Source organism: Lissotriton helveticus, chromosome 1_1 (assembly GCF_964261635.1).
Source record: "Lissotriton helveticus chromosome 1_1, aLisHel1.1, whole genome shotgun sequence".
Classification (NCBI taxonomy): Eukaryota; Metazoa; Chordata; class Amphibia; order Caudata; family Salamandridae; genus Lissotriton; species Lissotriton helveticus.
Window position 1 is genome coordinate 57,278,323 of NC_136057.1, and position 25,702 is coordinate 57,304,024.

The 25,702-nt window shown below is 44.1% G+C and overlaps 1 long non-coding RNA gene across 2 annotated transcripts; it reads right to left on the reverse strand.

The window, feature by feature from the left end:
* Nucleotides 1–764: 764 nt before the first annotated feature.
* Nucleotides 765–25,509, reverse strand: LOC144767452 (uncharacterized). 2 transcript variants are annotated; one of them, XR_013598211.1, is made up of 5 exons: nucleotides 25,373–25,509; nucleotides 24,248–24,386; nucleotides 19,304–19,354; nucleotides 17,345–17,463; nucleotides 765–2,087 (listed from the first exon to the last, which is right to left on the reverse strand). It is a non-coding gene; the product is annotated as an uncharacterized LOC144767452 (long non-coding RNA). The 2 variants fall into 2 exon arrangements; XR_013598212.1 differs by lacking the exon at nucleotides 19,304–19,354.
* Nucleotides 25,510–25,702: the final 193 nt, after the last annotated feature.

A 25,702-nucleotide genomic window follows, 5' to 3' on the forward strand; every position in this document is an offset into this window, starting at 1 on the left:
TGATAAGGTTTTTCCCCTGTGTGGAATCTCACATGTGCAGTCAGAAGTGGTTTAAGTTTGAAATGTTTTGGGCATTCAGAGCACTGATAAGGTTTTTCCCCAGTGTGGCTCCTTGTATGTTCAGTGAGCCTGCTTTTGAAACTGAAACATTTCTGGCATTCAGAGCACTGAAAAGGTTTATCCCCAGTGTGGGTTCTTCTATGCTGAGTGAGACTGTTTTTGTATATGAAACATTTCTGGCATTCTGTGCATTGATGAGGTTTTTCCCCAGTGTGGGTTCTTGTATGCAGAGTGAGAGTGCTTTGATCACTGAAACATTTCTGGCATTCAGAGCACTGATAACGTTTTTCCTTAGCCTTAGAGTGGTATCTTGTATGCTGAGTGAGACTGCTTTTGTCTTTGAAACATTTCTGGCATTCCAGGCACTGATAAGGTTTGTCCACAGAGTGGGTTATTGTATGTCGAGATAGACTCCATTTGTTACAAAACCTTTTCTGGCATTCAGAGCACTGATAAGGGTTTTCCGCAGAGTGGATTCTCATATGTTCAGTTAAATAAGATTTTTGGTTGAAACTTTTCGAGCATTCAGCGCACTGGTAAGGTTTGTCCACAGAGTGGGTTATTGTATGTCGAGATAGACTCCGTTTGTTACAAAACCTTTTCTGGCATTCAGAGCACTGAAAAGGTTTTTCCCCAGTGTGGATTCTCATATGCTCAGTGAGATAAGACTTACGCCTGAAACTTTTGTGGCATACTTTGCACGGAGAGTGGTTTCCCCCAGTGTGGATTCTCATATGCTCAGTGAGATAAGATTTACGCCTGAAACTTTTTTGGCATACTTTGCACTGAGAGTGGTTTCCCCCTGTGTGCATTCTGTCAAATTCTAGGAGATAAGATTTATGGCTGTATCTTTTTGGGCACAGGTAACTTTTTTCCCCAACTTCGGGCTTGTTTAGATAATGTTCAGCACTTATCTCTAAAAATTGTGTGTAATTTTCTTAACACTTGAATTGAGCAAACTATGTCTGGAAGCAGTCCTGTAACACCTGTTGACATTTTTCTAGCAGATAATAGTCTTTAGCCTCTCCGGCAGCAACTTAATTTGTGACTGAAGTTTTTCTCAAATCTATTTGTATAGGTTCTTAGCAATGCAGTAATCAGGTGTTGGTTTGATATTTAATGATTAAACTGATAAGGTCTGTTTTGTACTGACGTAATGGCAGTAACTGAGGGCGTTTGAACGTGCAGAGTACTATTGTGGATCATTAGTCGCAGAATATCAGTTCCTTCTACCCTTTCTATGTTTGGTGTAAGGTTAAGGTTTGTAGTCCTGAAGACGAGGCTTTATTTACATTAGCTATAGCGCAACGGTGCTCCTTTAATCCATTTTTATATTTAACAGTTTTACATATCACTCCTGCACAACAGATAATGTTGAGGCGATTTACATAGAATTACCGAACAGTACACAATAAAAAGGAAACAATCTGAGATGGTCATGAAAACAATAAAATGGTGAATTTTTAAGGTTTTCGCCAGAGTGAGTAGAGTGGGTCGAGGTGTCATATCTCGAGGCAGTTAGTCTCAAACTTGCGTAACTGGTTAAAAACGGTTGTTGAACAAGGGTGATTTTCTAATCTTTTGGTTGTTAACGTGTCAGCTTCGGAGTCTTCTTTCAGCGTCTTTTCTTTGATGGTATCCAGAAGAAACCTTTAGTTGTAAAAAAAAATGTATGCAGTGTGTGCTTCCTCTCTAGAATTACATGGTGCTTTAGATGAACGTTATTCTGTCATGCTGAGGCGATTTGTCTTTCTGATAATATTTCAGATGAGGATGCTGAAGTGGTCTTTCTACATTATTTCTGATGCTGTGTGCACAGATATGGCTTTGCTCTGGGTTAATGAAATGCAAAATTAGAAACTTCACTTACAGGTGTAGTACTTTCCTCGCCACACTTAGATTTTTCAAAATTGTTTAAACGTAGAATTCTGGATGTCCTTCAGTTTTTCAAAATAATCTTTCTTATGGTGCTGACATTCAGTTGCTTAGTGCTAAATCTTGCTTTCTTCGTCCGTAATTTCAATCACCTATAGTATTAAAATTAAATAGTTAATACATGTACATTTCCAAAAATATAATTTACAAGCCAAATCAATGCAGAATTTTGAAAATGTTGAGCTGTTTTTCAGACAGAGCAGAGTGTAGAATGGTAGCATGAGAGTACTTGGATGTAGGAGTGAGGATTTGTAGAATTGTCAACATTTTATTAAGCTCACAAAGGATACATGTACCCTATGGAGTTGCAACATAGAATCCAAAGGCAGATATTAAAGTCATATGGACTAGCACCAAACAAATATTAAAAAAATATATACTATTAATTAATTTGTAATGCAGATTTCTGGGAAGGGAATTACTCCTCCACGGACAACAGGTGTTTTCCCCTGCCCTAAGTTACCACCTACTTGTATCTGGTATCCTGACTTGAGATTTGGCCTCTGCCTCAAGCAAATCTATTGTGTGCTGCGAGGACTATGCCTAGACCTATCCCTCAACTATGGTCCAGAGTGTGAATCAAGGGCAATGAAATTAAGGCGTACTTTCATGTGTTCATTTTATTCCACCTGGTTATCAGTTGTTAGGTTTATCTGCACCTGGACCAGGACACAATTTTTTTCCAGACAGAAAAATTAGACTGCAAAGATGCATAAGACGCTGGGTGCAGCAGAAGCAGTCAAGACTTATGCTGTTTTTTTTACTAACTGGGGGAAACACGCAATTCTTCCCTCTGTTGGTGTTCACAGTTGTTGTTGGCCTGTGATTCAGCATTGAGTGCAGAGCATACCGAGTAGAGCTGAGGGGCCGAGCCGAGGAGGAGTTGACGAGCAAGCGGAGCAGAGCCTGGGACGACTGCCCTGGTTTGTTTTGTGACCAGTTCCCGCTCCCGAAGGTTTCTCCCGCTTCACCCGCGTCCTGTTATACGGGCGCTTTAAGTTCTACAGATCTGCTGTGGGGGCAGGAACGGCTGCTGCCAGCAACGCGGTGCTAAGGCGCTGCTAGTGCTGCTCGTGCGGCCGCCGCTGCAGGGGTCAAAGGAGCCTTGGCCTGCGGTGCTGCTGGTGCGGCGGCTGCTTCAGGGCACAGAGGCACAGAGGAGAACAGAGGAGCACAGAGGGCACAGAGGAGCCTTGGCCTGCCGCCTGATTTTACTTATTTACTAAGCATTGAGCAGAGCAGAGCCGAGGAGTGGAGGGGAGTGCCTACATCTGCCATCTGTAGTGGGACTGGCTCTGGATCCTGCTCTTGCTCCTGAAGGATTGCTAGCATTCTCCCTTGTACTCTTGACAGCGATGAATAGCAATGAACAAGCAATGAACAGTGAGTGGTGAGTGACAAGTGGCAAGAGGTGTGTGGCGTGTGGCGAGTAGTTAAGGTTGATCGGTCCGTAAGTCGCTGAGCCATTGGAGTCTGTAATAAGTCTGTAATACAAAATCTGAGAAATTATGCAAAGGGAAAAGTGACAATAGACTTTGACCCTCTTGAAGCACCCCTCGACCCCTGAATTACTCTGCATGCCTAGACTACAGCCCTACCCGGACCCCGGATATTAATTAATCGGTTAATTAAATAATTAAGTAACCAGCAGTACCGGCGGATTCTGTACCGAGGTGTGCTTTGGGGGTGTTTTCCCTTGGAGGTGTTGGGAGGTGTTTTTGTCCTATCCAAGCACCGTTTGGTCTTGTCACTGGCCCCTTTGATTCTCTGAAAGAAGCAAGACTTCTTCACCTTAGAGGGTGTATTATGAGGTCAGGAAAGGAGCGGCCACCTTTCCCTCCTATCAAAAGGAAAAGAAAAATACAACACACACTAATACCAGATACATTTAAAATAAAACAGGCAGGTGACATATAGTCCTTTAAATCATCTAAGGTCCATACATTTGGGAAACTGGGAAAGTCGCTGTCAAAGTTTGATTTTATGAAAGATCCAACTGGTGCTATGCTAACATTGCTAACTAACCCATGTGATCTTCAAACTCCAATTAAACCACTGAGTTGAACAAATATTATATACCCTAAGCAAGGAGTAAGTGAACCAGGCCACCCTGAGTCTGAAGCTTAAGTCGAGCGAATGTCAAATTCAACTATGGACCAAGTCAACCATTGGGGTCAAATAACGGACCTAGAGATGTTAACTATTCCACTTACTGGTCGTTCACAACAAGATTACCCAAAATTCACAAATCCAACAATGGGAGATACTCAGCAATTACTACCAACTAGGCAGCCAATGCCAATAGAAGTGAAAGTAAAAATCAGAAAAGCTAACGGGATAGGGGAACCATCTAATTTGGGCCAAATAAATCAACAAGAGCAAGAAGTTCCAAATGAACTAAATGGTGGGGTGAAAATCATAAGGGAAGCCAATACCTCACTGAAATCGGATCCTACTCTGTCTAAAATAAATTCAGTTAAAAAACTGGACTAGCCGAAATCTAATCAATATAACGGATCTCAAATTAATAAGGACGAATACAACAGCAACCCAGAAGCTCTGCAGCATTGGAGTACTCCGTATGTATAAGACGTTTTGAATAGTAGTCCACAATTCATTAATTCTTTTGACGAGGGACATTATTTTCAAGGAACCACAAACAGAGGAGTATAAGGACCTATCATTCATAAATGGGCAACACCACAGCCCAGGTACTCAGGTACCAGGAAGTGGGAACGCGGGAGCAATTTGGGATTTATTCTTCAAAACCTCGCAATTAACTCTGGAAGCTTTAACATATAAGTCCAACAAAAAGGAGGTCCAAATAGATCTCTTGAGCGCTACGGCATCCTCCGTTGCCGGAACTGAGCAGAAGAGAACAACGCAAAATAATCTAATTGTAAGGGCACAACCTCAGCCAATATCTACGTATGCCGAGTGTAGTTGTGCCCCACTAATTAACAAATTGGCTACCATTCAGGATATTTTAAAAACAATAATTGACAATGTAAAAGGGAATTTTCCTAATGTGGGAATTCAACCCATCAAGACCAACTGCCCCTCTAAAGATACAATAAAATGTAAAGACAATACTGTTGTTGTTAAAGAAAAAATAGATGATAAAACAAAAGATCAAGAATTGATAAACCAATGCTCAACACAATCAACAATGACAGGCGCAGCTCCGGAAGTTCATCTATCAAAAAGACAGAGGAAAAAACAACGGAAAGCAAGAAATAAAGCTTCTAAAAGTATAAACAAAATACAAATGCATCAGATATAGTGAGATTGAACACTGGAAACAACCATGACCAAATATCATATTGTTAAGGTGAGGGTAAACAAATGTCTCCAACAATACGCTTTTACCCTCTATTTAATAAAGAGCTATCGGAGGTACAAGCAGTTATGAAAAATAAATGCCTAAACAAGTAAGCTGATAGTATAAAAATGATAGAGTATGGGAAAATTCAGTCCTTAGAAATGCTGCAAGTGGAGGAATGTAATAAACAGGTGGAGAATAAGCCATCACAATTGGAAACAAATAGAGCAAAGAGTGAGAGTATCAGAGGGGATGAAACGAATAGAGGTTTGTTAAAAACCTGGAAGGATATTAAAATACCACAAGATCTGGGAACCGAAACGAAGCAGTTACATAAATAATGACAATCTTGGTCTCAAACTGTTAGTAATCATAATGGGAGGTTAATTGAACATGCTCAAGGTGAAAATAGCCTGCAACAAATTAAATTAAATAACCCAGATCAAAAAGGAGTGGTGCAGGTAATTTCTACGCTGGAATATAAATCTAGGGGTAATAATGACATCTTGACTCGTTGGAACATATTAAAATTGTGTAATGCAGTACCCTCATTAAAGAAAATTAAATGTACCGACATAGAATCAATTGAATTCCACACTTCAAGAATAATAATCGCAAATCAACATTAGTAATTTGGACATCTTCTACTGCCGCCAGCCTGTGGACGAACATAATCTCTTTCAGGACTGGGGAATAAAAATAACAACTCCCCTGCAACCTTCCTATCCAAGCCCTTTTGTTTCAACAAAATTACAAAATCATAACCAATGAGAACCGAGAATAATAAGAAATACTCAATATTAAAAAACCCACAGGTATGACCAACGGGCATCTTTTCAAATCATTAGAGGAAAAAATAGGAGATCTATTATTTCACACTGTCAAATTAGGTTGGCTAACAGCAGCCCTCCATAATGTCAGGCAGGATTGACATCTACAATCTGAAGTTCCTTTAAGAGGGCCAACAATTATGAATGAAAGTGTCAGATTATGTTTGTGGAATATAAATGGGGTTCAAGCAAAGATTCAGAATAACCAACTAGCTACTTTGTGCTGTTTTCAAATCATTTGTTTACAAGAGACTTGGGCTTTAGTTCCTTTTAGATTGGAAGGGTATAGGGTTATTACTCATTAGCTAAGAGAACAAGTAACTATGGCAGACCTTGTGGGGGTTTGGCTATTTTTATATCAACTGAGCTAAAAATGGAAAGTGAAATGGACGTCCCAAGTCAAAAGGATTATCTAATTGTCAAAATATGATACAAAGAACAAAATTTAATTACATCTCTTGTAGTAATCAACGTATATAATTACGAAGAACAATGGCGACCAATTTGATAATTATGATATTGCAGCAACTTGACAATGACATCCAACCTGAGATTATTATTACCGGTGATTATAACATGAATATGCTATGGTCTTACGATAGAGATGTTGAAATACAATGGCAAAATTACTTATGATCAATTCCATAAGTAATTTTGCCATATCCAATGTTGATTTTCATCAACAATGGCTATGAGGGATCATCTATCAAAAAGATAGAGGAAAAAACAACGGAACGCAAGCTTCTAAAGGTATAAAAAATACAAATGCATCAGGTATAGTGAGATTGAACACTGGAAACAATCATGACCAAATATCATATTGTGAAGGTGAGGGTAAACAAATATCTCCAACAAAACCCTTTTACCCTCTATTTAATAAGGATCTATCGGAGGTACAAGCAGTTATGAAAAATAATTGCCTAAACAATCAAGCTGCTAGTATAAAAATGATAGAGAATGGGAAAAGTCAGTCCTTAGAAATGCTGCAAGTGGAAATAAGCCATCACAATTGGAAACAAATAGAGCAAAGAGGGAGAGTATCAGAGGGGATGAAACGAATAGAGATTTGTTAAAAACCTGGAAGGATATTAAATTACCACAAGATCTGGGAACCGAAACAAAGCAGTTACATAAACATAGACAATCATTGTCTCAAACTGTTAGTAATCATAATGGAAGGTTAATTGAGCATGCTCAAGGTGAAAATAGCCTGCAACAAATTAAATTAAATAACCCAGATCAAAAAGAAGGAGTGATGCAGGTAATTTTTGTGATGAAATATAAATCTAGGGGTAATAATGAAACAACTTGCAAACATCCGGACCCAACACAAGATGGCAGGAGTATGCAAAGCATGTGCATCTACAGCATACATGCCTGAGGATTAATGGCCCCAAATCCCTGCCGTGGTATCTTGTCATGTTGTGGCTGAGTGTGCCATGTGATGTGACAGGCTATAGTGCTTGGTGTGATTTGGTCATTTTTGACCAGGTGGAGTGCTGAATGGTCAGGCAACTTTTGATTTTCTTTGTTTTTGGGATCGTGTGATATAGTGCAGTACCTACCGTATGATGTAAATAAATTACATTGCTAATATACCATAAGGATGTGGGGTGAGTGCTATTAGGGCCGAAGCCTTGCTGATTATATGCAGAATAACAGGTCTGGGAAGTCACTACTGACTAGAGCAGGTTAGCAGCTGCACAGGTCTTGGGCATTGATCCTATTGAGGATAATATGTGACGGGCACTGGTAACTGGAGCTGGCTAGCAACAACGCTGGCCTCTGTTATTCATTACAAGCAGGGTAACAATACATGTCAATATTGACTGAAACTGGTTGGCAGTAGAGTTAACCTCTGGTTATGAATATTTGCAGGATTTAAGGTACAGGGGTCACCACTGACTGGAGTTACTTAGCAGGATAATAGGTCTCAGGGGGCCAATCTTGACTGAAGATTGTTAGTATGATCACTAGTCCCAAGGTGCTACTAATGACTCAAGTTGGCTAGAATGATAACAGGTCCCAGGGGCCTGTGGTTCTGAAAAATCTGGATTCATATAATAGTACTGGACTCGAGAATAAAAACTTCGTCGAAATAGGACGAATTTGGTATCAAAAGACCGAGAATGACGAGTACATCAAGTACATGTATTTTCGGCATATTCAAGTGACGATTTCACCTCGAAATCGTCATTTACCTTCTAAACCCTTAGCTGCATGTTGCCCTTTACATAGGCCTTAATCCAGTTGAATTTGATTCCACAAGGACACATACTCCTTAATCGACTTCTCCCTGACCCCAGTACAAGTTAGAACCATTGCCCCAGGCCGAACTCGTTAGGTCAGTTCCCTCCCAGTGGCCGAGCAAGATAGCATCTAGGCCCAACCAGCCATAAAACCATTTCAGCGCGCACACCTGCCATATCTTGCTCACATCTTTCTCCACTCCTTTTCCTCACTTGCTTTATGATGGGGAGGTGACCATTTTATTAGGGGTCCAGCGATATCTGATGAAATGTTGGGCCTTGCCGGATGATTTGTTATGGGCAGCACGACGTGAAATATGTACATGTCATCATGACTCTGCTTTTCTTTTGTAATCAGTAACCATAAATGAAATACCACGAATCCAAGGAATGTCTTGCCCTAGGCTGAATATTATGTATAAGAAGAGAAGCCTAACTTCGTGAAAGTGTGCAGTCTCCTGAATATACTGGTATTGTACTTCTAGGACCCTGTCACCTTGGTTGCAGCCAATAAACTAATCTTTGACTTCACCTGGAAGACTCTGAAGTTTCTGTCGGTCTGACTCAGGAGAAACCGAGGTCTCTGGGTGTTGCTCCCCTGGCACCGCTGGGTTACCGGTTCTGTGCCGGTTCTTAAAAACCCAGTACCTCATTTGGCGCCCAGCGTTTGGGGCGATTCCAGTGGTACCAATCAGCCTGAAGATCGTGAGGAGCTTCGTGTGGAAATTCCGGAGGAGGGCCCACCACCTCATCGACCCCTGCATGTCGACGTGGTCCGAAGGTCTTTACTGCGAGGTTCCCCGCTTCCCGACGGCTACAAGGACTGCTGCCCTGGCTATCGCCCTGATGTTGGACCCTTGACATTTTCGGTAGAGCGAAACGCTGAGACGAGTCTTCTGGTGAAGCCATCGATATTTTTCAGTTAAGTATAAGTGGAGCGTCTCCCAGTCCTTAGTTGGACTTACTTTGTGGTATCTTGGAGATACATAAGGTTTTTATTGGTTCTTGCAAGCACCATAACCGAAGGACTCGTGTATTCACGAGAAATATCGTAATCGATAAATCCTTTGAAGTTTTGGAACTAGACTAGAGAGCGAGGATGCCTAGTCTTAGACTCGGGAATTGGTTTTGTCTTGGTAGTAATAATAGGGACTCCCGATTGGAGGACTCGTGTCCGGTTCCTCCAGTTGGAACTCCGACTTACGAGCTATACGTTAAACATGGGGTAGGCCCCATCGTTTACAACGAGGTATGGATTAAATACACTAGGAAAGATGGTGTTTTAAAATGGCCCCAATATGGTAGCTTTGATTCTGAAATCTTAGACAACCTTGAAGTTAAACTCTTCAAAAAGAAAGCCCGGCCGGCGATGTTTGACTCTTTCCGCTTATGGCGCAAAGAAGCCAAACAAAAAGAAATTAAATTAGCTAAGAAAAATAAGAGAGAAGGGGGACTTTCAGTAATGCAAGCTGCCGTGCAATTTAAAGATAATGAGGAAGAGCAGATAAATGAGCAGTTGCTCAGGCAACGTAAAATGGCAATAGATAAGTGTTATCCAGTTTTGCCGTCTCTTCAGCAAGGGACAGCAAAAGTGCGTGAAAAAGACCAATTAATGTCGCAATTATTAACTTCACCACCCCCCTATGCGCAGAATGCTACAGCACCCCCGCAACCTTTAGTTGCACAAGCTGCGCCTCTGGCTCTTCCACAGCACCCACCAGCTGTTCTTCAGCTGGCTCCTACTTCTTCAGTGCAGCCTCCTCCAGGCCCACCGACCACTTCTGTTTCACCTGTGTTTTCTACGATTTTGCCTACAGTGCTTTCTACATCTCCTAATGCCCCCTCTATGATTTTGCCTAGTACCACATCTATTATTCCTGATACCTTTTCTGCCATCTCTACCCCCGCCTTATCTCACCCCGTTTTTTCATCTGTTTGTCCTTCAGTTTCACCTTCCCTTCGACAGAAAATGGCCAGCACTGTTACTAATCTTCTTTTTCCCCTTTTTGGGTCGCCTGCTGCGACCCCTAACATAGGACGAAGACAGTTGCGAAGTCAACTGCCTGATTATCAAGAGAGAGATTCCCTGAATAGTTTAGCTCGGAAATGGGTCATGGACACTGCAAAATATGATTTACAGTCTGTCATGGAAGTCTTCCATCAATGGGAAGCAGCGACACAGAGATATGTGTTCGAACAAATGTGTGTCTTTCTTGGCGAGGATTTAGAAGACAATGATCAAGAATGCATCCCGCTAGAGATGTGTCGTGTACGATTTAAGTTTGGAGAGGGTATGATTGTAGGTCCCGATGTGGAAAAAGCAGTTGAAATGCTATTATCATATCGAAGTAAGGGAAGCAGTTCTGGGTCACCATCGGAATCCAGTGCATCTAGTAGGAAAAAGGCACGACAATACCCTATGAGAGAAGTACCCCCACAATGGAGAGAGGGTGACGCAACAGCTGTCCCACCTGTCCTGCCCCACTTTCACCGCGTATGGGTACATGTTCCATGGAAGCGAGCTGAAGTTTTAGAACTCAAACAAACACTACCAGATCCGCGTAAAAATCCTGCAGGGTACTATAAAGAATTGTCACAAACTGCTGGGTCATGTATAATGAATTTGGCCGATATCGATATGTTATTCGGGAACGTTGTTCCACAGCCTTTATGGGGAAAAATTCGTCATGTAGATCATGACCAGGAATTAGGTGACACGTGGGCTAATATTACTGCTGCAGATGCACGACAAGTTGGTGGTGCCAAGCCTGAGCCTCTGATAGCGGAACTACCTGGTAGAATAGTAGATTACATGAAAATGATAATGCCTGCAATACGCGTAAATTGGGATAAGTTATCTGCATGCAAGCAAAAGAAAGAAGAAACTGTTTCAGATTTCTTCACAAGATTTGAAGAAACATTCATTGACCACAGCGGTCAAGATATGACTACAGAAGGTGGTCAGAGATTGTTTGTCGATAAATTTGTGCACAATCTACTTCCAGACTTGTGTAGGAAATTAAAAGATTCAGAAAGTTCTTGGGCAGTCTCATCTTCAGCCCAGATATTAGCTACCGCACAGTACTACGAGAATAGAGACAAGGATGAGAAAGATAAAGTAGAGAAGAAAACTAGAGAACTCAAAACGAAGGTTTTGCTACAGCAAGCCTATCCTCCACGTGGTGGTGGTAATAAAAATAATAATGGTCCGAATCACCACCAGAACACTTTTCAGCAGCCTCAGAGAAACTTGCAGAGATTCGATTACAATCAAAACCGCGTAGGTCCCAACCAGTGTTTATACTGCAAACAAGAGGGTCATTACAAATATGACTGTCCTGCCCTGCCACAACGTGCGAATGGAATTACTGGCGTAAGAGGTCGGGGTAGTCAGCAAGCGCCTAGAGGTAGAGGGCGTGGAAACGCCCCTCAGGACGCACGTCCCCTTCTACCACAAAACTCTATGAACAGGTTTGACCAGCAAAATAACGTATCTGACAGGACAGCTCAATACTACGTTGATGAGTATTACACAGAAAATGAGCAGTGGGAGAGTAATGATTGCTAGGACAGCCTTAGACAAGGAGAGGGAGTTGTTTCAGTTCCAGTAGATCAGAGTGGACCTTACGTTGAGGTGATTACATCGGGTGTGTCAGAACCTTTTCTGTTGGATACTGGCGCTACAAAGAGTTCTATTATGCACTGCAAACTCCCTGGCGCACCTTTGTCTGGCGAAATGAACGTTTCCGTAGGTTTTTCTGGCGCCCCGGTTAGAAATCCGATTTCTGACCCTTTATCTCTTTCTGTTGGTCCTTGTGAATTCGAAGCACCCCTTATTTTGACAACAGGTTGTGGTGAAAATTTGCTAGGATTAGATTTGCTAAAAAGATTGTATGCGACTTTGTACTGTTCTCCCTCAGGAGTACAACTGACTTTAGGTAAGAAAGTGGTTTCTCCCATGTATTTGTCGAGAAATGCACTTCCAGCAGAATTGGCATTTCTTCCAGATATTCTTTGGGCTACTGGTCCGAATGATGTAGGTCTTTTAGAAATTCCACCGTATATTGTAACATTGAAACCAAATGTCAAAATGCCACGAATTCCCCAATACAGAATATCCAATGAGGGCTTTGCTAGCGATTGTTTACGAGTTGATTGAAAAAGACGTAATTGAAGAAACACGAGGCAATGTTTGCAATAGTCCTGTTCTGCCTGTTTTAAAATGAACTGACCCTTCTCAGCCACCTGTGTATAGATTCGTGATTGATCTTAGGGAAGTAAATAAGATAGTGGTGCCACAATTCCCAGTTGTCCCCGACATTACAACATTATTGACTATGATTCCAGCCTCTGCATCCTGGTTTTCGGTGATTGACCTGAAGAATGCTTTCTTCAGTATCCCGATTGCTGAGGAAAGCAGGGATATTTTTTCCTTTAGTTTAGGTGGTCGCAGTTTCCGCTTTAAACGCGCCCCTCAAGGCTACTGTGAAAGCCCCTCAATATACAGTCAAGCTCTGAAAAGTCAGCTTGACACAATGGTTTTGCCCAAAGGTTCCACTCTCGTACAGTACGTGGACGATTTGCTCATAGCTGCGGATACTGAGAAAATATGTAAAATGGCCACGTTGGAATTACTGCATCATCTATGTGATCTACATCACAAGGTGTCACTTTCCAAGCTTCAATATTGTCGACAAGAAGTGACCTACTTAGTTCATCTCTTATCGAAGGAGGGAAGGAAACTGACCCCAGAAAGAATTCAGGCAATAGCTAAATTGAATGTGCCAAGAACGCAGAGAGAAGTACGCGCTTTCTTGGGCATTACATCGTACTGTAGACAGTGGATTCCAAATTTTTCGTTATTAGCCAAACCCTTATTGGCGCTAACGTGTACAAATACACCCAATCCCATTCCTTGGTCCGATGAGTGTCAGAAAAGTTTTCTCGAATTACGCACAGCATTATGTTCGGCCCCTGTGTTAGGTAACCCCAACTACAGTAAGCCTTTCACATTATATGTCCACGAGAAGGAGGGCTGTGCATTGTCTGTACTGACTCAGTTATACGGAGATAGACAGCGGCCATGCGCCTACTTTTCGTCAACTTTGGATCCGGTAGCACGAGCATTGCCAAGTTGTTTAAGGGCCACAGCAGCAGCAGCTGTTTCTATTCGACAGTCTGCAGGTCTAGTAATGAATAATACACTAATCGTGATGGTCCCGCATGCAGTAGACACATTGTTAAATAGGACCAAGACACAGCACTTAACTAGTGCTCGACTGTCCAGTTATGAATTGACGCTACTAGCGAGCCATGTGCACATCAAAAGGTGCAGTACCTTGAACATAGCCACATTGTTACCAATTGCTGAGGAATCGGATGCTTCAGAACAGCACGATTGTTTCCTCAGAACAGAGGAAGAGACGAAAGGGAGAGTTGATTTATTCGACACTCCTCTCGCTGAATGTGATGGTACATTATGGGTGGATGGTTCATGCTTTAAACTCCCAACGTGACTACAGCATATGCTGTCACAACTTTGCACACAATCGTTGAAACTGCGCGAATACCACATGGTTCAGCTCAAGCCGCTGAACTCGTGGCACTGATGAGAGCATGTGTGTTATCCAAAGGAATGAAAGTGACTGTCTATACCGACAGTCAGTATGCTTTTGGAGTGGCTCACAGTTTTGGACGATTGTGGAGAGAACGTGGGTTCCTGACTTCGCATGGAGCTAAGATTCAGCATGGTCAGTTGGTGAATGAGCTTCTTGAATCACTGACGTTGCCCCTGAAAGTAGCGATCGTGAAATGTAGTGCACACAAGAAAGTGATTGATGATGTTGGTCGTGGAAATGCATTTGCTGATGAAACTGCTAAGGAAACGGCAAAGAATATGATGAGCCGAATGTATGTTGCGAGCCCAGAAAGGTGGACTGGTGATGTTGGAATATGTGAAGACACGATAGAAAGTGTGAAGTCCATCCAAGCTGAGGCCACGGAGAAAGAGTTAAGCATGTGGAGAGAAAGTACAGGGAGAATGGATGCAAATGGTTGTTGGATTGAATCGACAAAGCAACAGAGATGGTTGTTACCCGATGCATATGTGCCTGCAGTGGTTGCAATGGCTCATGGGATGGCCCATATCAGCGCGAAAGGGATTTGCGAGTTGTTAGCCCCAGTGTGGAAGAATTCAGGGATTCCCAAGTGTGCAGAGAATGTTGTCAAGAATTGCATGGTATGTCTGAAGCACAATCCTGGTAGGGGGACCCCAACTCCAGCTGGTCATTTTGCACCTCCTACGTATCCGTTCGAGGTTTTGCAGCTAGATTTCATACACATGGAGAGGTGCAACAACTTAAAATATGTGCTCGTGGTTGTTTGTGCCTTCTCAAGGTGGGTAGAAGCCTATCCCCTAAGGGACAATACTGCCTTGTCCACAGCGAAAGCCCTTGTGAAAGAGTTCTTCCCCAGGTTCGGAATGCCTAGAATGGTCTGGTCTGACAACGGAAGTGAATTTGTGGGTTGTGTGATGAAAAGAGTGTGTGAAGGGCTAGGCATTAGGCAGAAGTTCCACGCTGCAAATCACCCCCAATCAGCTGGATTAGTGGAATGTTACAATGGCACGCTTAAACTTAAATTGGCCAAAATCCAAGCGAGCACAGGTCTTAAATGGCCTGACGCTCTACCCTTAGCACTCCTATCCACCAGAATGACTGTGCATTCGCGAATGAAACTCAGCCCCTATGAAATAATCTTTGGTCGGCCAGCCAACATATGGGGAGTGCCTAGGCCCACGAAGTTTAGCGAGCTGCAACACCCCATTTTGCTTGACTATTTGTATGAATTGACGGCTAAATTGCGTGTTTTATATCAACAGGTCCACAACACCTTGCCTCCGGTCTCTGAGACACCGGGTCACTCCATTGATCCCGGTTCCTGGGTGCTTGTCCGCAATTTCCGAAGAACAAGAAACGACCAGCCCAGATGGACCGGGCCTCACCTCGTCCTCCTGTCTACAAGGTCGACTGTTAGAGTGGAGGGGAAGGCCAATTGGGCCCACGGGATCCATTGTAAGAAAATACCCTTCCCAGTACCTCAGGCCAGTACTAACAGGAGCTGGCTAGTAGGCTTACATACAGGTCCAAGGTGCCACTACTGACTGGAGCTAGCTAAAAGAATAACAGTGGTGGGGTGAGAGTGGCACCAGTGACCGGAGTTGGCTAGAAGCATTGACAACATTTGGTATTGATTAAATACAGGATTCCAGGTCAGAGGAGGCACTGCTGAATATGGCTGGCTAACAGCAGTGGTGGCCTCTAGGAAGAAGGAATTGAGAAAGCATAACTGGATATACTGGTTTCTTTAATACCGATAATTGTTTACACATCATACACATCAATGCCACAACCTGCATTGATATATTACATTACCAAATTACAATATTCTTATATTAATTTGATGTGTCTGTTCGCCTTAATATACCCGCAAAGTTACATGATTCTATTGGGGCCCAGAACCCTTTTAGTTAGTGAAGTCCATCTGCATACTTTCCTGCATCTTGTTGTATATTGAACATTGACAAACAGAAGTGTTATTTCCAGAAACAGTGAGTTCTGCAGCTTGTCTGTGTATCTTTTATCTGCACTTCACGGACTCTGCACCTCACGGACTCCTCGCATTCCTCTGGAGAGAAGATCCTGTCTCCTACTCATTAGTGTTGTTTCAGTAACTGGTTCTATCACGTGTTCATGTTTCATTGACTAGTATTAGGAGAAAAGTGTATAAAAATACATTGTGTAGCATTAGCATTATATACTCCAACTTGCTTTAAGGTGGATGCTCTCGTCCATTGCAAAGACAATTGTCACGTGTTAGTTTGCTTGGCTTTTTGCTATTTTTGCATTAAATGTATGATAGATTTGTTGGCCTCCCAGTGTGTTGTGTTTTATTTTACATAGCACAAGAGATGCTGAGGAAAATGACAGTCCAGTATACACATTCTTCATTTAAATCAAATCACAGAATACTGTTCTGGAGGTTCAGTCCCACAGACAGTATCTCTAACGGAACACCCTAGGAAGCATGTGCTTTTCAAACCAGTCGCCCTCTGATGCGGCGTCCTCGCTATTGGACAAGTCAATATGTCCTGAATTTTAGGAGGGTTACCGTATCTAGTGCACCCTGTTAGACAGCGCTCACCTGTAGCAGTACGATGTTAATAGGCACCTTATCACCTATGCACGGTGCAGGGCTTTGAGTTACAGAGCTCCTCACGCTGTGGAGAAGATTAGGTCACGGTTACCCATTTTCCCATATTTGGTCCTGATGAAATGCCAACAGATTGCTCCATGACTACACAAGGCATGAAAAAAGTTGACCTGAAGTATAGACCCCAGCTTACCAGCAGGTCCATAGGTGATCGACACTTTCACACAGTGATAGGGGCCATTAGTTTCTTTGCCACTGTTTTTAATCTCAACATGGACCGAGATGATCACATTAACTATATTGCGGCAACTGGTCGATAGTTGATCTTATATTCAGGATTTCACCAATCTCACATCTTATGACACAACATCCTCTGTCCTACTATGCTCATCCGGCATACTTAATAAAAGATCTCCGACAAAGGGCCCTCTTGTGGTGCCCGCCAGGCATTGTAGCGCCGGCCTGGTGAGGAGTATAGCCCAATGATGAAGCATGTCACCTTCAGGTGAGTGAACCCAACTTGTCTTAAAAGCTCAGGCTTCCTAGGGTGTCTGGGTTCAGTTATAGATAATGACTCTGGGCTAAAACTCCGGAACAGTATACTGTGATTTGACTGTTTTATTTAACAAATGTACATAGCAGATATTTGCGCTTGCTTGTTTCCCAAAAATGATCCGATACCTGCACTTATTACAGACGAGTATGGGGTTATCATGTTGCTGCTACAAGGTCCTTACCTGTGCGAGTTATCGGGATAGACGCAGGGGGCAGACCCAAACCGGCCACATGTGGAGATCAATAACAAATACTGGCGAATTAACAGAGCTTCCAAGCTGGTGACCATTACTTAATTGACCTTGAAAATAAAAGACATGTTTTTAGTATTCTGGTGACTCATGTCCATAAAAAACAAAGGTTATAAATTCAATATTGTGTCAAATACTTAAAAAATGGAACTGGATGCGCTGAATCGGATGTTGTCCCAGGTCATGTGTGACACCTTCCACCACTATTGCTTATGGGACTTGTAGTTTTGTTTTTCTCATTAAAAGGATGGGCTCTAAAGTCCCAGTGTTCTAAGTGATGTTGGTCAAAATCAGAGGCCTGACGGAGGATGAAACATGACATGGCTCTGCTTAGCAGTGAGATGACTGACAGTTCCCCAGCCCTTCCATTCTTTGACCTACAGAGGCTCGTCGGCCATTCATATTTTTTTGCAACGACAAAGAAACTTTTATTGCAGCTTGTGTCACTGAAGAGATAAAACCCCTGGGCGTGTTTAATTAACTACTGACAAACATGAACAATCAAGAACATGAGTTTCTGAAAAACTATCAAGCACCCAATCAGAATTAGTCGCCCTTCACACCCAGGAATTCTTGAGGCTTTGGAGAGGGTGAATTGCACGTGGTATAAGAGGAACACTACATCGACTCAAAGCTCACTTCTCAGGGATGTACTGAACTGCCAGCCTCATAACACACTTAGCGAGCTCTTCACCTCCTCCTCCTCAAACTGTTGACCAGCTATCAGGGCAAATAAGACTGCAGCAAAGCATCGCTGGCTTGGTCCCACTCCAGACCAGGCAAGGTGGTCAACTCCATACTCCTCCAAGTCAGCAAGCACTCTGGTCAAGCCAGTCCTAATCCCACATGAATGTTCTTCATCACAACTATTTTAATGGTACTAAGTTATGTTTCTGCCAAATGACTGAGTCAAAAAGTGAAAGGTTTTAGTATGAAGTGCTAAAAGAAAAATCATGAAGTTTTTCAATATTTCGGAGTCTGCCACAGTACACAGGCGCATTATTTCTCTACAGCAGCAAATCATGTATGTGGCCTGTAGAAAGCACGTTTGAATGAAACATGGAAGGCATTGCAGCCAACAATCTATGCAACATAGAGTGCAAGATAACTTATGTTATTATTCCAGCAGAACAAAATGCTATTCCTAATGTGTACGTCATTTTGAAGACAGTGGCAGGAAAATGCATGGTCAGTGTTGTTCTTCTGCCAGTTAAAAGACTATCACCATTAATGTGCCAGGAAATAGAATACTATGAGAAATCCTACTCTACGGCAGGGTGCTGCCTGCCACTATATTGCAGGTTACTTCCAACATAATCTGATTTATACATACATACTGCAGGGTGCTGCCAGCTATCGGGTCTGCACACAGCAGTCTGGAGCCATTCAGGAAGGAGGTAAGCTCTTCATTTCATCTTAAGCCCTTAGGTTACAGTCACAGCCTGATAGATCCGGAGAACGTTATCCTCGCTCTAACTGCGCCGAGGAGATGGTCTTAGCCCAACGTAGTCCGTCTTGTGTGCTGGGTGATGCCTGGCATCTTATTATCGTTGACGGGAGGATGAAGCTCTGATAAGAGCTACTACAAGAAGAGCAGAGAAACAGGACCACAGATCGCCACAAAGCAACAACTGCCCAGAAGCTGAAGAAAGAACCCTGAAACAGCAAACCTCCTCCAACCTGGAGATTTTCCAGGATAAGCAAATGATGGCAAATAAATGCAAACTGCAGCATTAAGGTCACACACTACAACATCATTCCCTTTAAACCAAAGGTAACAGCCTACAAGAAAAATCTTAACAAAAAGCAACAAAACTAGAAAATGCATTCCCAAATGCTGCAAAAGAGAAACAGTTAATACAAATGAACAATATTAAACTTTGTTGGTACCTTGGTCATGTGCTTACTATTGGGCTTCACTCCATCTGCAGCAATAACCCTCTGAAAGGAGAAAATACTGCTGTGAGTCTCAGAGTCTTCCGTATTCCTGGTCTCAGTCACGAAGACTGTGGTGTCAGAAGATAACTTTTTCTTATTTCGCTTTATAGTTCCACCAGTCATGCCATCGCTTTTAGCAGCGTTATAATGAACAAAGGTCCTTAGCTTATTTGAGAATCAAAAACAATACAGTATAGGAACACAATGGAAAGCTATACGATTTAAGGTTTCCAAACCCAGCCGGGAAAGGAGTTTATTTTTAAGAAACAATGTCCAATCTTTCAATACAAACGAAATAACAAGACACAAGCCTGTGCCGTACCAAAAAGAGGAAAAGGAAAGATAGGATTAGGGTGAAAGGGGTGTCTTTCAGGCAAAGGAAGAGAGCAAGGACAGGGCACTGTAAATAAGTCAAAAATCACTAACAGTGTCGCCTGGAGTGGAGTATACACAATCTCATTTGACAATATTGTAAGTGTAAACCCACTCATGGGTGTCGACGTTTCGATCCCTATTGCTCAACTAGATACATGGGATCATCATCAGGACTTTTATAATGAACAAAGCATGCCTGAATGAGAAAAAGCCACGTAGTTAGATGTCGTGGAGGTCTTTTTAGGGGGTCCAGACGAATTGTTAGTTAGAGAATTACAGGTACAATTCGTAGTTCGTTTCCAACCGCACACGCAGACCGCTGCATTGCAACCGGCATTGACCGAGCAGCCACAGGAGAGACGAGTCTTCACCTAGACTTTCGTCTGAACGCTACATTGTTGGCAACCCTCGTGTACGGCCATTGTTGCCTACACTTCAAAATCTGTACCCCGCTCTCACGTTGAGCGGAGTAAGTGCTGCCATCGGATGCAGTTGGAAACGAACTACGAATTGTACCTGTAATTCTCTAACTAACAATTCGTCTGGACCCCCTAAAAAGACCTCCACGACATCTAACTACGTGGCTTTTTCTCATTCAGGCATGCTTTGTTCATTATAAAAGTCCTGATGATGATCCCATGTATCTAGTTGAGCAATAGGGATCGAAACGTCGACACCCATGAGTGGGTTTACACTTACAATATTGTCAAATGAGATTGTGTATACTCCACTCCAGGCGACACTGTTAGTGATTTTTGACTTATTTACAGTGCCCTGTCCTTTCTCTCTTCCTTTGCCTGAAAGACACCCCTTTCACCCTAATCCTATCTTTCCTTTTCCTCTTTTTGGTACGGCACAGGCTTGTGTCTTGTTATTTCGTTTGTATTGAAAGATTGGACATTGTCTCTTAAAAATAAACTCCTTTCCCGGCTGGGTTTGGAAACCTTAAATTGTATAGCTTTCCATTGTGTTCCTATACTGTATTGTTTTTGATTCTCAAATAAGCTAAGGACCTTTGTTCATTATAACGCTGTTATACCCATGGTACTTAGCTATCCGTTGGGTCCCCCTTGTGTCTTATAAAATCGCTTTTAGCAGACACACTACTGTCAGCAGCATCACAACTTAAGACAGGCCAGCAATGCGGATTTCACCACTCACATTGGGTGAATATTTAACAAGTACGGTCTCGGCTTACCAAGCAGAACAAAAGAATCGGGTCTCATAACCATACCCAGAGCCACAGCTAGCTCTGCCGCCACTTGAGCACACCCAAACACCTCAGCACTTAAGCACCAGTCCCAGGGGAGAGCATCTGTGAAGTCCTTGTTAACTGGCACCACTCCTGGGTCAGCAGAAGCAGCATCATGGACAGCGTCTAACACCGCTGCAAAAAACATTCATGAACATCCAAACTCTTGTCACCCAAACTACCCAAAAGTGGCTTTCTAGATCAGCATCCAGCCCTGTAGTTTCTGCCTCTGTGTACTAATTTGATGTCAAAGTTGTAATTTTAAAAACAGCCTTAGTTACATTACAGGGGCCTTACTGACACCATTAATGGTTCAAACCAAAGGGCTGTGGTCTCCCAACAGTCCAGATATACAATTATTTTACAGCCATAATTTCAGAAAAACTACTGAACAGATTTACACCAAATCACGAAAAGCACAATTTGCGGACCATGGTCTAGCTTCCTGCCGAACTTGAGGCAATTCCATTCAGCAGTTTAAAAAGAAGTCTATGGAAAATGCATTGGTATTTTGAATATTGGGAGCCATGGGGATTTTGCATTTTGGGACCCCCTTTTTTTTCTCGGCCATCGCCTGATGGATCAATCCCCAAACTTTCTATGCAAAAACGAATCAAAAGGGAGGCCCTTTTTGGAAAGTTTTGTGGAGATTCATACACCGGTCCCAAAGTTATTGGCAAGACAATACATTATTTTCCTATGGAAGAGCAAAAGTAACTAAATGAACCTAGTGGAATTACTGAAAACAAGCTTTGACATATCCAATAGGTCTCGCTTTCGGGACCCTATAAGTAGCCATGCAGCACATTATTCTGGGTCCTACACCATCTACTGTTACTTCATGTGCCAAAAACTGTCTGTTGGAAACTAGCATGAGAGTCTAAAAAAATTGAAATTGTAAATATTAAAAATTGCCAACTGAAACAAATGGAAATGATGAGACACCAACAATCAGCCTAATTATTCTAGTGAAAACACATCGAATTTCATTTTACCAGTTTGTTGTATGTCCAAACACCATTTGGGTGCAAATAGCAGGTATACCCCAACTGCCTGGTATTTAGTAAATATCAGGAATCGCTAGTGGGCTGCCAACTATCAGGGCCACACTGAGATAAAGAATATTCACGGCCACCAAAATAAAAATGCTCCCAATTAGTGAATTAAATAGCTGAAAAAGTGGCATCCATAAGCTAATTGTAATACACACAGTCAGGCAGAAGAAAAAGAATAACAGACTACTGCCTAGAATATCTGTGCAATGCATAGATATGCAAGTCAGATTCAGAGAGTACTATATTCATTCTATATCATGCATTACAATATTTTAGCTTTCTCCCACTGGAAACTTGCTCTGCCCAATAAAAGTTAATGTTAACATATTCCCCATGTTTCATTAACCCCTTTAATGCTGCGCACGTTCAGTGGACGTCGGGTGCACTCCCTCGGTAGTGCTGCGCACGTCCGCTGAACGTCGTGGCCCCGCCCGCGGAATAGAACGTTCCGCACCAGCGGGGAACGTTCAGCGCAGCTGAGGGGTTAAAAGTCTCCCACATTGTTGTACCAAAATACATTTAAGCCTTCCTTATTCATGTACATGAGGTCTCGTTCCTTGCCGGAAGAACACAAAGAGTCCGCCTCCCCCCGTTTCGCTCCGAGGCCACCGAAGTCATCTGCGGCGTCCCGCAAGGATCTTCACTCAGCTCCACCCTCTTCAACATCTACATGAAACCTCTCGCAGCCATCGCACGCCAGCACAACCTCAACATCATCTCTTATGCCGACGACACCCAGCTGATCCTCTCCCTCACCAGAGACCCCGACACCGCCAGAACCTGCCTACACGAAGGGATGAAAGACGTCGCCGAGTGGATGAAGGACAGCCGCCTTAAACTGAACTCGGACAAGACGGAAGTCCTCATACTGGGATCTTCGCCCTCCGCCTGGGACGACTCCTGGTGGCCCCCAGCCCTGGGCATTGCACCCAAGCCAACCGACCACGCACGCAACCTGGGCTTCATCCTGGACCCCTCCCTCTCGATGACCAGACAAGTCAACGCCGTCTCCTCATCGTGCTTCAACACCCTGCGTATGTTTCGCAAGATCTTCCGCTGGATCCCGACCGAGACCAGGAAGACTGTCACCCAGGCACTCGTCACCAGCCGACTGGACTACGGAAACGCCCTCTACGCCGGAACCACAGCCAAGCTACAGAAAAGACTCCAGCGCATCCAGAACGCCTCCGCCCGACTCATCCTGGATGTCCCCCGACGCAGCCACATCTCCAGCCACCTGAGGAACCTGCACTGGCTCCCCGTCGACAAGAGGATCACGTTCCGGCTCCTCACCCACAAGTCTCTCCACGACCTGGGCCCCAAGTACCTCAACGACCGCCTGACCTTCTACACGCCCACCCGCCAGCTACGGTCCACCAGCCTCGCCCACGCAGCCGTACCACGCATCCGAAGAGCCACCGCCGGAGGAAGATCCTTCTCTTACCTGGCTGCCAAGACTTGGAACTCCCTCCCCATCCACCTTCGGCTGACCCAGGACCATCTCGCCTTCAGGAAACTACTCAAGACCTGGCTGTTCGAGCAGTAGCATACCCCTCCCCCCAAGCGCCCTGAGACCCTCCCGGTGAGTAGTGCGCTATACAAATGGCATGATTGATTGATTGATTGCTTATATTACCTGAATCACAATTCATTACCATTAAAGAGAGGCATAATAGACTTGCCATGTCCCTCTCTGTGACATTACTGCACACTGCCTATACTAATTTGCAAACCCTGCCCCTCTAAAACCTTTTTTTTTAATAAGGTCTCGTGCCCCCTTTACTCTGCATTTTAGTACTTGCGGTTTTGCTGTTATCAGTATTTGTATAGACTTAAATATACAAAAGTGATGTTATTACAAGCCTTAAAATAGCAAATGTGTCACAAATTGTGGCTTATGTGAGGACAGAGGGGCAGGAGACTGATTAGTTAAGTGGTGAATTAATAAACCAGCCTTGTCGCACACACACTTCCTTGAAGACTTGTTCAATGTACAGCACAGTCTGCCTCCCCCGCTCCATTACTGAAGGGAAAACAACTGGGAGGGAGCCTGCAAAGCTTGGGTAATCGTTGACTTGTGATGAAGGCTCCTCTAACTATTCAATATTATATTCACACAGACGTGCATTCCTCCGGTCCCTTATAAACCATGTCCTTCATTTTCTACCATGGAGCGGATAAGGTTTTGTGTGGACCCCCCTTCCAAATACTAACCACAAAAATAATTCTATCACCCCAGTACACCCGCTGTTTTCCGTCCTGCAGCGTCTTCCTGGAACTGCTCACTCGCTGACAGGTCCGCCCTTCTATTCCCCGAGACCTCCTCTCATTGGTTCTTTTCCTCTGGGCATTCCTGTGGGGAAGAGGAGTCCGGGTTATTTAACCCTTGCATATCCCCTGGAATCCATTCAGCCGATGACAACATTACGTGTGAGTCAGAGACGGGGTTTATCATGGTAGGGAAAGCGGGCTCCTCCTCACAGATCCCAAATGCAACGCCCCCAGTCTGGGCATGTTTGCTGTTTTGACCCCGCCCTCACATTCACTGACCCCGCCCTCACCACCACAGGCCCCACATCCACTGACCCCGCCCACACCTCCACAGACCCCGCCCACCCAACATCCACAGACTCCGCCCCCACAGACTCCACAACCACAGGCCCCACTCCCACAGACCCCGCCCCACCCACAGGCCCCGCCCCCGGTAGAGGAGGAGCATTCACACCACAGGCCCCGTCCCCACCCGCCTGCGATTAACAACTTGTAGGATGCGCTCTAGTCTATGAGCGTGAACGCGATGACGCGTCACGCCATAGACAGGAGCGCGAGGCGCGCGCAGGCGCAGTAGGCGCAAATAGGAAGGCGCGAACGGGGAAACGGCAGTTGGCGACCGGAGCAGTCACTGGGTAGACGCTCGGCGCCCTTATGCTCCAAGAACTTGTTGTATATGGAAATAAATATAAAGCAACCTTTACCTACCTGGAGTCAGTGCATTGTGTGGGAGAAAGGAACATTACACAACTGCGCATGTGCTCAAGGGTAGTTCACCAATGCAGTTTAGAAACGGGGATTAGTGCAGCCAGGTGATAGTCAGTCTCACGCGCCGTGTAACTGCGCATGCGCTCAAGGGTAGTACACCAATGCAGTTTAGAAACGGGGATTTCTGCAGCCAGGCTTAGAATAGTGAGTCTCACGCGCCGTGTACCTGCGCATGCGCGGAAAATAGACACTGTCTCCCTTAGCAGCGTGCGGGTTAAAACGAGTCTAAGTGTAACAACTGCGCATGCGCAAAGAGTACAGTACCAATGGAGCTTGGAAACTGAGGTTAGAGTGCCTCACCTCTCCTTGTGCACCGCTCAGTAGAGGGCTGCAGGGCCTGGGGGACAGGTGGGGCACGCTGGGGCCCAGCTGCCTGTGAGGAGTGTGTCCCGGTGTGTTACTGCCCCCGAGTGACGCGCGTGTTCACGCCGCTGAACGAGCCACCATCGCGCCAGAAAAAAATATGGCGTCTCACGGCTGCGCACGCGCAGGACCGCGCGTCACAGCGGCGCATGTGCGGAGCGAGCATACTACTTCCAATCGCCGAGCAGCCGGTGAACTGCCCGGGACCGAGGCCGCGCAGCCTCACTGCGCATGCGCAGAGCAAAGACATCCCTGCAACGAGTGCAG